Here is a 17,089-nt window from a genome sequence, read left to right on the forward strand (position 1 = left end):
TGTCCCAGTTATACTTCAAATTCAACATGTCCAAAAAACCCAGAAATCTTTCCTTCCAAAGCTACCCCTCCTTTGAAGTTTCCTAGTATTGTGGATGACACAAACATCCTTCCAGTCACTGAAGTTCATAACATTGCTGCCTTCCATGATGCCACCCTCCCGCTGACTCCACACATCCAATTAGTGGCCAAAGTCTTGCTGTTTCTCTCCCCAAGATGTCACCAATACGTGGCCCCTAATCTCCACTCATGTAGTCACCACCCAAGTTCATGCCCTTATTATCCTTCTCCTGTAATGTTGCAATAATTCTATTGAATAAACATTGAGTTCATGTGTTCTAGGCACTGTGCTAAAGGTTAAGAGTATAAATGTAAAAAAAAAAAAGATAGCGCTTGCCCTCTAGAAGCTCAAAATCTAACAGGGAAAAAACATTACACAAAAGGAAGCTGAAAGGTGGGGGGGGGGGGGACACAAATGGGCTAACCCATTCAGGTGAGGGATCACCATGTTCGGTACAGCTGAAACCAATAAATAACGCAGGGCAGCTGATGGAGAGTTTAATGCTCCTCCCTCCAGCCCTCCAACCAGAGTGGAGAGACAAGTGAAGGAGGGGAGAGGGTATTGAATATCAAAAGCTGATTTCAGTTGACCAGCTTATCTGGGGGCAGACTTCAGTACTTGGAGTGTACAGTGAAACCAGAGTGAACGCTTGGTGGAAGCAACCTTTTCACTGGTCTGCTGACCTCAAGCTCTGCCCACTGCAATCTCCCCTCCCCTCCACTTCTTTCTAAAGCAGAGATCCTACTATATTACTCCCCTCACCATTGCCAACTCAGTAAAGCCCAGTAGCTCCTTGTTTTCAATGGGATCAAATGAAAGCCTCCTTTGTTTGGCATTTAAAGCTTTTAAACAGCTTTTTTAAAGCTTTTCACGACCTGCCCCCTTTCTTACCTTTCTGGTGTTCTCTTCTATGGCACTCCCCACTACCCATGTATTGGTTTATTTGCTATTTCATAGCCCCACCCATTACAGATGAGGAAACTGAGACATGTGAAGATTTAATGACTTGCTCAAGGTCAGACAACTTGTATCAGAGCTGGGATTTGAACCCAGACCCTTGGACTCCAACACCATCACTTCCCACTGTACCACACTGCCTCTGACTTGCTCTCCTCTGCACAGAATACAGATATCCAAACACATATGAATCAGCCTTCTGAAGGTGGGGGCTAATCCTCATCTCCATTCTACTCTGACTTGGAGGAAAGATGTGAGAGGGAGGATGCAACAGCTCTGATCTCTTGTCTATGAAGGCACTAGAAAAGTCCACGCCATGACCCACATTATCTAGCCCCATCCTTTGTCCACAGCACCTGTGTATGCACACCTGGCTGAGCACAGCAGCTTGGTACTGGGAGGCCCTCTTTGCCCAGCCCAGGGTGGGGCCAATTCCACCTCCAGGGATGAACTCGATCCCAAGGGCCTTGTGTTGTTTCTAGGGAACCTGGGAGCACCATAACAAGGGGATCAAGGGCCCAGAAGGGAGAACCCCCAGGCTTCTCCCACCCCAGGAGAGCAGTCTGGGTCTACAACAGCAGCACCCTTGGAAAAGTAAGTTACAAATGGAAGAGCCGTTGCTAGTTCCCCTCTCACCCCTATCGTTCTGAGCTCCCAGGCTCTCAGCTGTCAAAGAACAGTGTCTTTGGGAGGAATTGGGGAGGGGGCTCTGAGGACAAGGCATCCTTTGGGGTTCGGTGCCTGGGCCAAAGGCTAGGTGCCAGGGATGAGTCACAGGACCATGATAGAGAGCTTCCAGGGACTTAGAGAATGGCCGAACAGGTTGCTGGTCAATGGAGCAGAGATTACTTAGCAAGCCCCCTCATTTTTCAGAGAAGGAAACTGAGGCCCAGAGAGCAGAAGTGATTTGCCTGAAATCACCCTCTGTAAGTAGCAGAGCCAGGATTCCAATGCAGCTCCTCTGACTTCAAACCCAGCAGACTTTTCACCACATCCTCCTGTGTGTGACTCAGTTAGGGACGGTGCTTGGTGCTGGTGCTGCTGGCAGTGAGGGCCCAGCTCTGGAGGAGAGAGGGGGCACTCTTACAATGGGATGGCTGTTTAGTGTTCGGATTAAGAAGTCATTGTTGGGGAAGAGGGCTCAGCACGGGGGTGACAGGAGCTCAGAGTCAAGGATGTCTCAGTGTGAAGAACTGTCCGGTCAGCACCACCCTGCCCACCGACCCTGGGGATCACTCAGTCATAAAGATAACTCCTTCCTGGCCAGGGAAAAGCCCTCGATCATCAGATTTACCTACCTTCCCTGGTGTAGTGGATTATATACTGAAACTGGAGCTAGGAAAACCACAGGTTGGAATCCTGACTCAGGTACTCACTAGCTTTGTGACCCTGGTCAGGTCACTTTGCCTCGGTTTCCACATATGCAAAATGAAGGTAACAATAGCACTTATCTCACATAATTATTGTGAAGATCAAGAGATAACACATGGAAAGCACTTCTCAAACCTTAAAGAACTATATAACTGTTAGCTATTGTTATTGTCATTGTAGTTGTTATTGTTGTTTTGGGGGGATCCCCACACCACCCTGGAAGGATGGGGGGAAGGGCTGGTTGACTTGGCTACACTGATCTCTCCTGTGACTGTTACATCAAACCTGATTCCCTGTCTCATACAAGTAGCTTCCCTCACTGACTCTTTATCTCCCAGAGGCTAGAAGCAGAGATCCAGCACATTTATCCCACCTGGAACGGACCCAGGATTATCCCAGTAGGGAACCCAGCAAGTGAAACTGGCTTTGTTTGCCATTCCCCTTGGAAATGAGGGTCTGAGGGACTCTCGACAAGGTTGAGATGATCCAATGGACCAAGGAAGGGAGAGAAACTTGGGGAGGAGAGAGGAAATGGGTAGATGAGGGGCTGAATGAGCACAAAATGAATCTCTTGGACTTGGTTTTTCCATCCGTACGGTGGGCCTAACAAGATCTCAGAAGGCATAGCAGCAATATCTTAACATGAAGCTTGGGCTTGGCAGCTGGGTTCCAAAGGGTGCTAAGGACTCATCCAGTCCCTTGCCTCTGGTCACAATTGTACTTTAGCAATTATCAGCTCTTCTGTGGGGCTGGGGGGTGTGCAGGAGAAGGAGAGGAAGCAGTATGGCTGACAGGAGAGTGCTGTGTTAAAAACAACAATAACAACACAAGAGAGAATTATTCATTTACTAAGTCCTGGATGGGGGCTGGGAGGAACTAAAGAGAACATGTGCTCCAATCCATACCTACAAAGGACACCCCAAGTGTCCCTGAAGACCTGGAGAAGAGCAAACTACCACCTCCCAAACCAACCCATTCCACTTTGGGACATCTCTGAGTGTGAGGACTTTTCTTTCTAGCAAACCAGGTCTACTACTCCATGATTTCTCATTGCTCCCACTTCTCTTCAGCCTCGAACAGAACACATCTAATCACTCGTCCACGTGCCAGCTCTTCAGCTTCCCTGTCCCATTAAGTCTTTTTTTCCTCCACCTTCTCTCCCCAAATATCCTTCGATTGATTCTGGTATGGCATGGATCCTCATTCTCTCACGGTCCTGGCCACCCTTTCCACATATTCCAATTTCTCACTAAAATATGTTGCCCAGAATGAAAACAAGTACTCCCAGTAGAGTCACAGATTTAAGAGATCTGAAGAAGTTCTCTGATCCAACCCCTCTTTGGCAGACTGAAGAGTGGAGAAGGCGTTTCAGAGGTGGTAAAGAGCATGAGTGAAGGGGTGGACGCTGGAATAACCATGGCAAATTCAGGGATCTCGGATTTAGAATGCCAAGGGCTCTCAGAGGGCCATTTGTTCCAACTCCCTCATTATACAGATGAGGAAAGTGAGGCTCAGACTGACCAAGTGACTTGCCCAGGGCTGTTAGTGGCAAAGCTAGGATTTGACTGGCCAGGCTAGAACAGAGGTTTCATATAAGAGGTAGTAGGAGCTAAAACTGGGAAAGGAGGATGGGTTCTGATGAGGAGGGCCCTTGAATGCTAAAAGTAAAGTAGAATTTGGACTTTGCTCCATAGCCATGGGAGGTTCTCGAGTAGAGGGGCTGAGAGACACAGGGCTTGAGCCTGCAGAGAGGGCTGGAGGGGCAAACAGCATGGTCACATTAGCTCCTGTGGGTTGTCTGTCTGTTCCCACAGGGTCTAGAAGGAAGTGACTTCTCTCAAAGTCAATAGGACCTGTGGGGAGGGCATCCAAGCCTGGAGAGTTCTATGTTCCCCAGAGGGACCCAAGAGAAATTGGAGGTCCCTGGTAATCAAGACTGGGTGACTTTAGAGGTTCCATGTGCTACTAGGAAGACAACAGGAATCCTTCCCTAAGGGTGTTTGCTCTGGGCCTCCTGCAGTACAGAATTGCCTCCTGTCTATCAAAGGAAGATTCCCCCGCCCTCCCTCTTTTTTTTAAGACGAATTCTCTGCCTTCTGCCCCGCAAAGATCCTGTCCTGGCCACTGGACAGAATCATTCTGGTACAGACTGTTTAGGTGGGAAGGGACCATCCAGTCCAAGGCCCTCCCAGAAACTGAAGCCTAGAGAGGGGAAGGGGTTCCCCCATGAGGCATTAGCACAAATCCTAGCTCCCACGCTGCCCCCTGGACATTCTGTGGTCATTCTTCAAACACATTCTGCATCAGCACCAGCTTTCCTCCATTCCTAGAAAGCTTCTCCTCCCCATCTCTGCCTCTTGGCTTTCTTCAGCCCCAATCCCGCTTTCTGCATGGGGCCTTTCCCAGTCTCCCTCCCTTGGGGAGGACTTTCTGTTTATATATCTTGTATATATCCATTACAGTGTGAACTCCTTGAGGGCAGGGACTGTTACTGACTTTCTTTATCTCCCCAGCACTTAGTGTGCTGCCTGGTACATAGTAGGTGCTTAATAAATGACTCTTTTCGGTCCCCTCTACTCTGCCATTCCATGCTCCTCACCTCCTGCACTTTCTTCATCTCCCACCTCCAAACCCTTGCTTGCACGTGGTGATTCCCACCTCTTGGAATCCCTAGCTTCAAAGCTGAGCTCATTTACCTCCTACAGGAGCTCCTGAATTGAGGGCTCTCTCCTTGAATCATCTAGCACCTATTTTACACCTGTCTGCAATGCCTGTTAATAATAATAATAGCTGACACTTACATACGCAAACATGATCTCATTGGATCCTTACACCAACCCTGGGAGGGAGGGGCTGCTTTTAGCCACATTTTATAGGTCACAAAACTGGGGCAAACCAAGGTCAAGGGACTTCCAAAGGGTCCGCACAATTAGTGAGTGTTCGCTGATGGATTTGAACTCGGGTCTTTCTGACTCCCGGTCGGGCACTCTACCCACTGCACTGATTGTACATGTCTCTGCTCCAGCCTCCTCCCCTTCCTCTCCAGAGGGAATGTTTAATTTTTGTCTTTGTATCTCAATGCTTGGCACACAGTAGTAGCCAAATAAATGCTTGTTGATCAATTGATGTAGAATTTAGGGTCGTTCTGGTAGCTTTGGTACTAGCCTAGGCTGGGCTCCACTGAGTCCCTGCTTTCCAGGACTATAGACCCTCCAGAAGAGATATGATGAGTTACAATGGACCTGGTGTCTGGAGAGACCTGAGACTCCATTCTGTCTCTGACACTCACTAGCTTACCCCTCTGAGCTGCAGCTTTCTCATCTTTTTGTAGTCATTTTCAGTTGTATCCAGCTCTTCATGGCCCCATTTTCTTGGCAGAGATACTGGAGTGGTTTGTCATTTCCTTCTCCAGCTTATTTGACAGATGAGGAAACTGAGGCAAACAGGGTAAAGTGACTTGCCCTGGATCACACAGCTAGTAAGTGTCTGAGGCCAGATTTGAACTCACAGAGATGAGTCTCCCTGACTCCAGGCTCAGTGTCTCCCAGCTGCCCCTCTTCATCTTTACCTTAGGGAATAACATGGTAATTATTATATTCTATAGACAGGTCCCTCATGGCTTCTCCAGAGAACCCAGAGACCACCAGCAATAAAGAACTGCTTTCCACAAAGGTAACCTTTCCTACTTCCCTACCTTGGCTCTAAAGAACTGGGGTTTGAGAAGGTGGACCTAGAAATCTGAGACTATATATACGAATTTCTTCAGAATCTCAAGATTCAATAGGAGTTTCATTATTATTTTTGTCAGAGGTAGCCTTGAATCCTTTCTGTTCCTCAGTACAGAGTCAAGGATGGGACCTCAGTTTCAGAAGCTAAGAATCAAGTATTAGGACTGGGAGCTCAGTTTCTGGGTTGGGAGTTCAGGGTCTAGGATGGTTCAGTGTCAAGGATGGTGGCCCAGGACTGGCGATGGGAGTTTCAGATAAGGGTGAAAGGCTTGATATCAGGGCTGGGGGCTGTATTTCAGTGACAGGGACACAGACACCACATGAGGAATGGGATCTGGGAGCACAGATTCAGGAAGGAGGACTCCAAAGAGGGAGCATGAGACTCCAGAGCTCAGGAACTCATTCCTCCTCTGGCTCAGGCAGCGCCTGACAGTCTGCCTAGCCTTGGCAGAAGAGGGCCTGGGCCAGCTTCCTCCTTCCCTGCTCCCTAGCCCAGTCTCTTCTCCAGTCTGGTCCCTGCTCCTTAGAGAGACACTTCATTTTCTAGCTTTTCTTCTGAATTTCTCATCTCATTCCTAAAGCACAAATTAAGTGGGCCATTAGTTGTTAAGCATTTATTAAGTGCCTACTGTGTACCAGAAATTAAGCTGGGTGTTGGGGATACCCATGTACCCTATTTCACCCAGGAAGCTAAATGAGGAGACCTAGGAAGCCAGCTCTGACTCCCAGTCCAGTCCTTCAGGGCTGAGGATTAAGGCAGGGCTGGTCCCTTTCCTCCTGTTTACCCCCCAGGCTGGGCCCCCTAGACTGGATGAGATGAAGTGGCCAACCCAGTACAGGGAACCACCCACAGAGAGGCCAGGCCAGGAATCTGAGCTTTGCCACCCACCCCCACCTGCTGTTTAACAACTCGATCTCCTGGGTGAGGCTTTGTCTACAGGAAACCTGACCTCCCCTCCCAGCTGTGGGAGAAGTTGGGGAGGGCTGGCTAATCCATCCAGGGTGCTTAGATAACCAAGGTAAGCTGGCAGTGGTGGGGAGGAGGCCTGGGGTGAGCCAAAAGGAAGGGAGGCTGACGTGCAGGAGGGAGGGCTTTAGGCCATAAGGCACTCTCCCTTCTGCTGCCAAGGGAGGCTGAGGAAGGCCCTGGGTGGTTGGGAAGTGGATGTACCCAGGGTCACACAGCTACAAAGTGTCTGAGGCCAGATTTGAACTCAGGAAGATGAGTCTAACTCCTGTGCACTACAGGACCATGGTTAACCCCTTATATAGCTGCCATCTGTAAACACACACAGGCGTACAAACTCAAGGTCAGATACAGATGCAGTTTATACAAGCACACACTTATATAAGCTCACAATACATGGGTTCATATTATATCGATACACATGTTCCTACAGACACACCAGCTCATACATGTCCTCACATGTTCCCATGGATACAGATTGCAACCTCACAGAGATACACGTGCGTTTGCATGGACATGCAGGCACACACATACATGTGAGTTGACATGGCCACAGACACACAAACACACAGATACTTGTGAGTTTACATGGACACCCAGATAAACAAGGTCATACAAATACAACCTCACACATTCACACTGACTCACACACACACACGCCCGGGGGCACATAAGCACCACTCCCCAGAGCCTCTTCCTCTCCTATACACGTCCTCAGGAAACACCTGAGAGAGAAGGGGGATGAGGAGAAGCTGGCTGGGGGTGGCCCAGCCCAACAACTTCTCACCCTGTCCCCACTGAAGACCTGCTGCTGCTTCCTGTGGCAGGAGGCCCCAAAGGGTGGGTGGGCCCCCTTCTTGGCTCCTTCCCCACCCCCTCCCTTGTTCCCGAAGCGGCCGGCATCAGCCAGATCCGACACCTGCAAGTTACTACAAGTTGTCTCCCTTACAGGATGGAGGCTGGGTTCCGCTCAGCTTTCACTCATTTCCTGTTTCTCCTCACTCTTCACCCCCCACGGTCTGCTCCTAACCAAGGGCATCTTAGGGACTTTTCACCTTTGGGCAGAATCCCAGAGCAGGGAGAGATAGACTGACACAGCTTTTTGAGGTCACCTAGTCCAACCTCTTTATTTTATGTATGTAGAAACTGAGTCCTGGAGAGGTTAAAAGATCACACAGGTAGGAATTTGGACCCAGGTCCTCTGATTTCAGCTCTCTCCTTTACATGTGCCGTAGGGCTTCCCTGATCCATCAGTAGTCTTGTTGGCTGCATCTACTAAGTGCCTACTATGGGCCAAGCACTGTGCTAAGGACTAGGGATCCAGAGGAAGGCAAATGTAGTCTCTACACTCAAGGAGCTCACGTTCTAAGGGCGGGGAGACAAACAAATTACATAGGTACATACAGGAGGCATACAAAGTAGATGGGTGAGAGAAAGTTTACTGGATCAGTAAGTGAGATTTGAACTGAGACTTGGAGGAGGCAGGAACCCAAGAGTCTGGGAGGGGGAATACTCCAGGTAGGAGGTGGATTAAAGAGTGCATTGTAGGAAACACAGGAAAGTTAGGAAGAAGGTGAGTTGGGAAGAACTTTAAACACCCAAACAACAGACCTCATATGTGATTCTGGAGGCAATAGGGAGCCATAGAGTGTTTTGAGTGCCATAGGCAGACCTGAATTTAGGAAAATCACTTTGGTGGTTGTGTAGAGACTAGAAGCAGGATGGCCAGTTAGAAAGCTATTTCAATGGACTGGGCAAGAGGGACTGAGGGTCTGAATCAGAGTGATGGCTGTGTGAGTGGAGAGGGACAGCGATAAAAAATTATTGGAATGGTAGAAATGACAAGATCTGTCAAAGGAATGGATCTGGAGGGGAGTGAGTGAAAAATCAAGGATGATGCACTATGAGGTTGGGAACCTGGGTTACTGGGAAGATGGCAGTGCCCTTCCCAGTAAGAGGGAAGTCTGAAAGATTCAGGGGAGGGGTTGGGGAGGATGGGAGGAAGAGAATGAATTCTGTCTGGGCTATGTTGAGTTCAAGATGCCTATTGGCTATTCAGTTGAAATGACAACCAAAACCTAGTTGGTCATGTGAGTCCTTGGCTCAGGAGAGAGACCAGGTCTGGGAGTCACTGGCATAGAGACTGCAATTAAACTCATGAGTGCTGATGAGAGTATGTGAGAGAGAAGAGGGAAAAGAGGACCCAGGACAGAGTCTCAGGGGCACCTGCTGTTAGTCTGACATTGATGAAGAATCTGCCAAGGAGGCTGAGAAGGAGATGTCAGATGGGTAAAAAGAGAACCTTGATGTCTGATTGACAAGTCAAAGGAGGGAGGTGGGGCTACAAAAGGCGAGGGGCTTCATTGTTTGACCATGAGACTTTTAAGTTGGTCAGTCCTTCCCTCCTAGGAGCTGGGAGTTCTGGTTTCCATTTGACTCCATATTTCGATGTGTGTGTGTGTGTGTGTGTGTGTGTGTGTGTGTGTACACTCTAAATGAAGCCATACCAGAGCCTTGAGAACAACAAATAAATAAAAGGATCAAGAGCTTTAGGCTAATGACAAAGAACCGCAGGAAGGTTCCATATTTTGTGAAGAAATGGGGAGTGACAGACCAGTCACATGTCTGCTCACTCCTACCCCACAGGTCCTCAGGAAAAGCCTGGAATAACCCTGACACCTACACAGGCTCAAAAAAAGGACCTGTCCTCCCTGTCATTGCCTGCCTAAGTGAGACGGCCAAGTGCCTCAGTTTAGGCACAGTCTAGTTGAGTCAGACAGTCTGTAAGGACCCTCCCAATTGAAGCATTCTGAGGGCCTTCTGAACTCCTCAGTCCCCAGACCTCCCACCAACTGATACCCTTGTTCCATATCGACCCTCATCTCTTTGAAGCCCCAAGATGTTATATAGGTACCCTAAAGTCCCACTGCACATGCATGCTGGGGCTGTGGCTAAGGGTCCAAATGCCTAGAAGCGGGAATGGGCAGCTATTTGACACTGTTCCTCTTCCGTATGAAACAGCATGAATATAATTCATTCCACAAAAATTTACTGAATCAGTAAGTGCCAAGGACTATGTCAAACATTAAGCTGGAAAGGCGACCCTTGCCTGGTCCAGTCAAGAACTCCTCCTCTTCTCATCTCCATGACTGGGTGGTTTTCTTCATTCTGAGATATTTGGATCCTCCTCCAAGCCACAATGCCCCCCCTAACCCTGGAAAACCACCCCTCCACACACACTCTTTAGAGACTCCTCTGACTCCTATCTGATGAGGAGATTCTGTGATCTTACCTCTAATTGTGGGCTTCTAGAATGATGCATTAAGGGCTATTGGGGTATGGTGGGCCCTCCTACCCTCACTAGGTCCAAGACTGCCATTGACAGAGACTCCAAGACAGAGATTGAAATCTATCTGGGGAGATGAGACATGGGCCCTGGGAGAGCCCTGGATCTTTAAAGGTCAGGAGGCCGGGGCCATCATCCAGACTCTGCCTAAGACTCCCTGAGCAAGGGAGAAAGGCCTAGATAGAGTCAAAGGTCCTCCCTCCCTCTCAGTCTTGATAACTTCTCCTAAGTACCAAGAACACTCCCTAAGGTTCAGTCTTTGGCCCTTATCTCCCTATCTTTACTTATTTTGCTCAGGACCTAAGGGTTTGGTTCTCACTTTATCTCTGAGCTTTCACCTTGGACTCATTGTTCCCACCTCTCCATCTGCCTCCTGGGCACTTCCCTGTGGATGTTACCTTGTGAACACTGAGTATGAGTTCAGCAACTCCCTGTTAGCATTACTGAGTCAGAGCTAGTAGAAACCTTAGAAGGAATGAGTCAATGAATGAATAGATGAAAACCTTTTACCAAGCTCTTGCTACACGGGCACTGCGCTCTGCTGAAGTTGCAAGTACAAAAAGCAAGACAATCCTGCCTTCAAAGAGAAACATATATAAGGGAGAGTATGTGTCATACCACAGACACATACATATATGCGCACAAACACACACACATGCACATGGATGTGTGCACGTACACACAAATGCACATGGATGTGTGCACGTACACACAAATACATACATATACACACATGTGCCAAGGACGGGGTTTGGGGACTGGGAAGCCACAGGGACAGTGAGTGGAGCGACAGGGCAGTTGATCCATCCTTCCTGGGAATGGCATTCTTACAGTAAGCTGGGGTGAAGGGAGGGTTCCCCTGCAGCACTGAGGCATGAATATGAGAAGGAAGCATCAGGCATCTTGGAGGAGGGTCTGAGTTGGCCTAATGATGGAGAACTCTTACCTATTAGGAGCTGGGGACTCCAAGGCTGGTATGGGAGAGCCTGGTGGAAGGTAAGGGGGTGGACATGAAGATGAGAGGCAAGCAGCAGGTATATTGTCTGAAGAAATAGCCAATACTATCGTTTTACAAATGAATAAACTGATGCCCAGAAATAGGATGTTATTTAGTGGTGGTGGTGGTAGCGTCTGACACTGACATTGGGGATACTGGAGGGGTTTCCCATTTCCTTCTCTCCAGCTCACTGGACAGATGAGAAAACTGAGGCAAACAGGGTGAAGTGACTTGCCCAGGGTCACACAGCTAGTGTCTGAGGCCAGATTTGAACTCAGGGAGATGAGGCCAGGCCCAGCACTCTTCTATCCACCACCTGATTGCCTAAGATAAGGTAGTAAATGACCAAGATGGTATTTAAACCCAAGTCCTCTAGGTTCAGGTCTAAGGTTCTCTCCATTAGACTGGGCTGCTTGCAGCTTGGGTGTTTCCCTTTGCGCCTTCTTTGTTCTCCCCAGGACACACCTCAGGATGCTTTGCATTCTTTCTAAACCTTTCCTATATCAATGCCTTCTTGGGGACATTCTGTCTCCTTCCTTCCTATCTCCTACCTATCTGTGGGACCCACAAGAAGAAGGCCCTTAATAAATACTCAGAGGAACATCAAGGCAGTGTGAGTGAGAATGCCCTGGGTTCAAAACTTGACTGCCGCTGACTCTGGGTAACCTTGCTTCTCTTTCCACTTCATTTTCCTGTCAAATTCAGGGATTGAACCAGATTCCCTCATTCCACAATCACATTGATGGGACCCTTCCTCTAAGCCAGGCACTTATGTTGGGCACTGGGGGAGAAAGAAGCCCAAACCAAATCGTCCCCGCCCTCCAGGAGCTTGTATTCTTCTGGGGTAACACAACATGCACAAGGAAGACACCAAGTGTGGGCATCTTGCTAGGCTTCCTGTAGGAGGTGGCACTGATGAGTCATGAGAAATGCTAAGGCTAGGAAGCTAATGTGAGAAGACAAGGCACCCCACAAGCATGGAGGTGGCCTAGACAAAGTCAGGGAGGTGGGATGTGGAAGGCCAGGTTTGGGGAGCAGCAGGAAGACCATTGGACTGGATCATGAAGCTTATGAAGGGAGTGATGTAGTCAAAGTCTGGAAAGGCAATCAGAACAAGACTGGCTGGAGACAACTGGGAGCTGGGAGTCACAGAAGGTTCTTGAGCAAAGAAGTGACATGGTTAGGCCTGTGCTTTAGAGAGATTATTCTGAATGGATCGGAGTGGGGAACATACCGGGGGCAGGGAGACCGATTAGGAAGCTCTCCCAGTGGTCTGGGCAAGAGATGATGAGGGCCTGAATTACTGTGGCAACTCTGTGAGTGGAGAGATGGGGAAGAACTGAGGACCTGGATATGAGGGTAGGGGACGAGGAAGAAGGAAGCACTCAGAATGACTGGTGGTCAGTCAGAACAGTGGTGGTGCCCTCACAAGAAACTTGGAAGTTTGGAGGACAGAGATTTGGTTGTGGGGTGGGATGGTGGTTGTGTGGTTTGTCCTTCATTTTCAGAGGACCGTGACATCAGGAAGATGATGCCGTGAATCCCAAATAGATTGAATTTAAGTGAGAGACGATTGTGCAAAGTGGTGGTGGTGGAGATAAGGGCTCCATGTCGGACATGTTGAGTTTGAGATGTCTATGGGCCATTCAGGTGGAAATATCGGTGATACAGGACTGAGGCTCGGGAGAAAGATGAGGGCTGAAAGTGTATATCTGAGAGTCCCCTACATATGGATCACTGAGAGACACCCCTTCCCTTCCGCCTCTTTTTTTCCCTTTCCCTTTCCCTTCCCTCTCGAACAGAGGAGCAGGATCATTCAAAGGGGAAAGTTAGGAGACTAGAAGTCAGAATCTCAGAAATACTCAGCAGATTCTCATTGGAGGGCTCTCTATTGCAACTGGGGGTTGTCCTCTGAGTAGGTCTCATGTCCTTAGGCCACCTGGTGCACACCTGGCTGCCGGTGCTACTGCTGTTTCGTGGAGGTCCTGAGTGGGGCCTGTCTGCTCCTGCTGGTGACTGTCCTCATCACCCTACTCAGGTATTTCCTAGGTAAGGAGCACAGCAGGGCTCAGTGGAGGGGTGGTCAAGGAAAAGGGGAAGGTGGCTAGCCTTAAAGTCATAATGTAGGAAAGGAGTACCCTTAAACCCTCAGTGGCCCCATGGATATGAATCTGATGACCCTGAGCTTTAGCGTGGAGCACTAGTGTTTGGAGATGAGGGTTCAGTGTTGGGAATAGAGCTTTAGTGTCTATGGTTGGGGGGCTAGTGCCTGCAGAGGCTCAAGCTCCCCAGAAAGAGAACTCTCAGAGGATAAGAGTAAGTACCAGTTTTGTGAGCCCTGTGGAAAAATAGCTGAGACCCATCATTCAGCCCCCCACCTTGGTCTCCTGGGTAATGGCCCTCTCAGGACATATCACTTTCCATGGCCTTTCTCTTCAACCAAAGCATCCTGTTTTTTGTTTGTTTGTTTGTTTGTTTTTCCCAGAGTTTCCTGCCATCATGAAAGGATTTGGCATTCTCCAAAGTGCCAACAACACCTCTGTCCCTAGGGACTCCTGAGCCCAGAAAGGGACTCGAGGCAGGTCTCTCTCTGGATCTGGACTCCTCCACCAGCAGCCTCTCTCCCTCAGCACACAGTAGGCTCACTGGAGAGCCAGACACCCCTGACAGAGGCCCCAGTGCTTTTGACCAGGCAACTTTTAGGGACTCTGAGCTGTCTGTCTGACACCCCAGGCCTGTGGCCTTCTGCAATTCACATGTGCTATCGGTCAAGCCTGATCTGTGAAACAATGATAGTGAAGAAATATTGGGCTAGAAGTTTGAGAACCACACGTAGTAGTGAGTATGCTGGGTTTGGAGTCAGAAGGTTCAGCCATGATTCTTGACTCTGCTGTTTACTGTGTGACCCTGGTCATTTCATCTCTCTGAGCCTCAGTTTCCATCTCTGTAAAATAAAGGGGTTGGACTGGATGGCCTCTTAGGTCCCTACAAGCTCTTATTTTCTGTTAGCAGGTCCATGACATGAGGGGTAAGCTAAGCAGGGCTGGCTAGGTTGAAATTAGTGGATCTTCCTGAGGGATCAGGCAGGCAGGCAACAAGCATTTATTAACACCTACTATGTGCAGGGGACTGTACTAAGACCTGACTTTGGATTTTAGGGCTCAAGTTCCACCCATCATTCAGCCCAGCTTGGACTCTAGTGATACAGGGACCTCAGAACCCCTGGAATAGGGTCCCAATGCCCTGGAGATTCAAGGCACAAGGTAGAGCTGAGAGAGGAGCCGAGGGGCGGTGGTCATTGGCCAGGCATCTGGGCCCTTTGCTGATGCCAGTGCCAGGGAGGCCCTTGTGTTTTCAAGTGCACATTAGGGTCTCCTAAAGTCCTGGAAGCTGGGGTCTTCTGGGGCTGCCACATCTAAGCCCTTGCATCTTCCTTACAAGGCCTGACCTTGGTCTGGCTTCCTCACACCCACCTCCATGCCTCTAAGACTACCACCAGGTTCCAGGCCTGCTCCCCAATCACTTCGACTCCTTCCCATTTCTCTTTTCTTTCCCCCCACCAGAATCTCCCCCTTCCCAAGAAGCCCTGCTTCTTTTCAAGAACTGTCATGTTCTGGCAATTGCTTGCAGGTCTGGAACAGCATAATATAAAGAGTCTGGGGGTCTCCTGGTGTGGAGGATCAGTTCTCACCCCTGGGCCAGTGGAGGAAGACATCGTGCCTGGCACATAGTAGGTGCTTAATAAATAAATGTCTGCTCTCAGGGAGCTCCTCATCTTATGGAGAAGTTATTCAAAAAGATACAACTTAGACAAGAAACATATAAATGAACGCAAATCAATGGTTTCTGTGTGTGCTGGGGAGAAATGGTCTAGGAGAGAGGGAGGTAGAATGAAGGGAGGAAGGTCCAAAGGCCACAATCCCCAGAGGATACCAAAGCCAGATTTTGGGGCAATGGCCTCCCCTAGAGGCCACTCGATGTACTACACCTTGGAAACAGCCCCGCCTCCCCCTTCCCCCAGCCAGTCGGGAGGAAGTTCCATCTTCCAGTTTGTCACCAGGTTCCATTCCTGGCTGTTTCATCCATTTTCTCAGCACTTTCAGACTCGTTTGTATTGTTTTGTGCACAGCTGGGGAACCTGGACAGACTGATCCACCTTGGTAGATATCAGGGCTGGCTGGGCTGAACTTTCTCCCACCTTTATCAACTAGGACTGGTCTAAGCAGTGAGCTTCCTAACAGGAATATAGGCCAATGCACTCAGCACCTAAACAGAGTAAGGTAGCAAGCCTCCATACATGGAGGGGAGGAGGTCGGGTCTCCCTCTTACATTCTCTGTGAATGTTTTCCAAGAAATCAATGGCAGGGTGAGATGAGGTCAAGGTATCAGACACCTGAGTTCTCCTAGCCTGGTGGGGAGGGCTGTGGAGGTGTATCAGTAATGTGGTCAAGGTCATTCACACCTGAATTTTGGAAAACTCCCACAGTCATGCACTGCTGGGGTCACTATATGAACTGGTCCAATTGTTTTGGAAGGTGTGGAATCATACTGGGCACAAACTTCCAGGGGGTCAGAGGCAGATACAATAGATCCAGATGTATCACCCTATATACCCCCTCCCTCATTCACTCGGCTAGCACTTCCACACTGGCAAAGTAGACACTGTGTGGCTAAGGCTGATTGGCCAAAGGCAGAATAAGCTGGCATGTGAATGTGATGGAATACTGAGTCACAATGAGAAATCTGAAGAATCTGGAGAAGTCTGGATAAGACTTGTCTGAACAGAGCTAAAGCAGAACCAGGAGAGCAATGTTATGCGATCTGCACAACAGTGCCAAGGAATCCAATGATGGCAGGCTTCGGAACTGTGACCCACGGTGCCTAATCCCCAGGCTGGTCCCAGCACTAGGGAAACATCCCTCTGCTTCTCAGCAGAGCAGACGTCTCCCAAGCGGCCCGAGGGCTCAGATTTGCTTCATTCTATTTGTTACAAAGGAGGGTGCTATGGGAGGGAAATGGACACATGACAAGGATGTTGTTTCGGTTTTTTAAAAGCATCAATAAAGCAAAGGAAAAAAGCTTTACTCCTTTCAACTGAGTCAGATAACATTTTCTTATCTGCTGCACCCAAATATGCATCATCTCTCTTCCTGCTCCCCCAGGCGGCATCACCCTTGATTACAGGGTATTAAGGGTGAGAAGGGGACAGTGTCAGACAACCCCTCTCCTCTACAGGTTGTGTTTCCTCTGGAATGGATCGTTCTATTTCCCTAATGGATCCTGGCCCTAACACTGCCCCCTCCCTGCCCCAGCTAATATTTTTCTTGGAGAAGAGCCTTTCCTTAAACCTCTGCTCTGAGAGGAAGTAACCTTACACACAACTAGATCCAGGCTATCTCATGCTAGCATGAGGCAGATTCAGGTGGGGCTTTCTGGGGAGCCTGGTTTCTTCCCACTATGGCTAGTGTTCCTCTCTCCATCAATACAGCCACTAGCCCGATAAGGAATCCAGATGGGAATGACTAGGAACCCATCCCTGCTCACCTGTCTTGAAGCAAGTCAGCCCAGGGAACTGAAAGCTGTTTATCCAAGAGCTTCACCCAGAAGGCCCTCTATTCTGCGTCCTATTGACTAGAACAGATCCTGCAGCAAGATGAAAGCCC

At 49.1% G+C, this 17,089-nt stretch overlaps 1 protein-coding gene and 1 long non-coding RNA gene across 5 annotated transcripts in view; one reads left to right on the forward strand and one right to left on the reverse strand.

The window, feature by feature from the left end:
* POR (cytochrome p450 oxidoreductase) overlaps positions 1–17,089 on the reverse strand; it is a 203,683-nt gene that overhangs the window by 102,440 nt on the left and 84,154 nt on the right. The window lies entirely within an intron of this gene.
* On the forward strand, positions 1,430–16,516 carry LOC138162360 (uncharacterized). Of its 3 annotated transcripts, XR_011168617.1 has the most exons (5): positions 1,431–1,611; positions 5,993–6,060; positions 13,361–13,475; positions 13,912–14,689; positions 15,057–16,516. It is a non-coding gene; the product is annotated as an uncharacterized lncRNA (long non-coding RNA). The 3 variants fall into 3 exon arrangements; XR_011168615.1 differs by having other exon boundaries at positions 1,430–1,611; positions 13,912–16,516; XR_011168616.1 differs by lacking the exons at positions 1,431–1,611; positions 5,993–6,060 and adding an exon at positions 6,970–7,135 and having other exon boundaries at positions 13,912–16,516.

This window comes from Petaurus breviceps, unplaced genomic scaffold (assembly GCF_028583685.1).
Source record: "Petaurus breviceps papuanus isolate PSGF00001 unplaced genomic scaffold, PetGlider_PUasm1.0 186, whole genome shotgun sequence".
Classification (NCBI taxonomy): domain Eukaryota; kingdom Metazoa; phylum Chordata; class Mammalia; order Diprotodontia; family Petauridae; genus Petaurus; species Petaurus breviceps.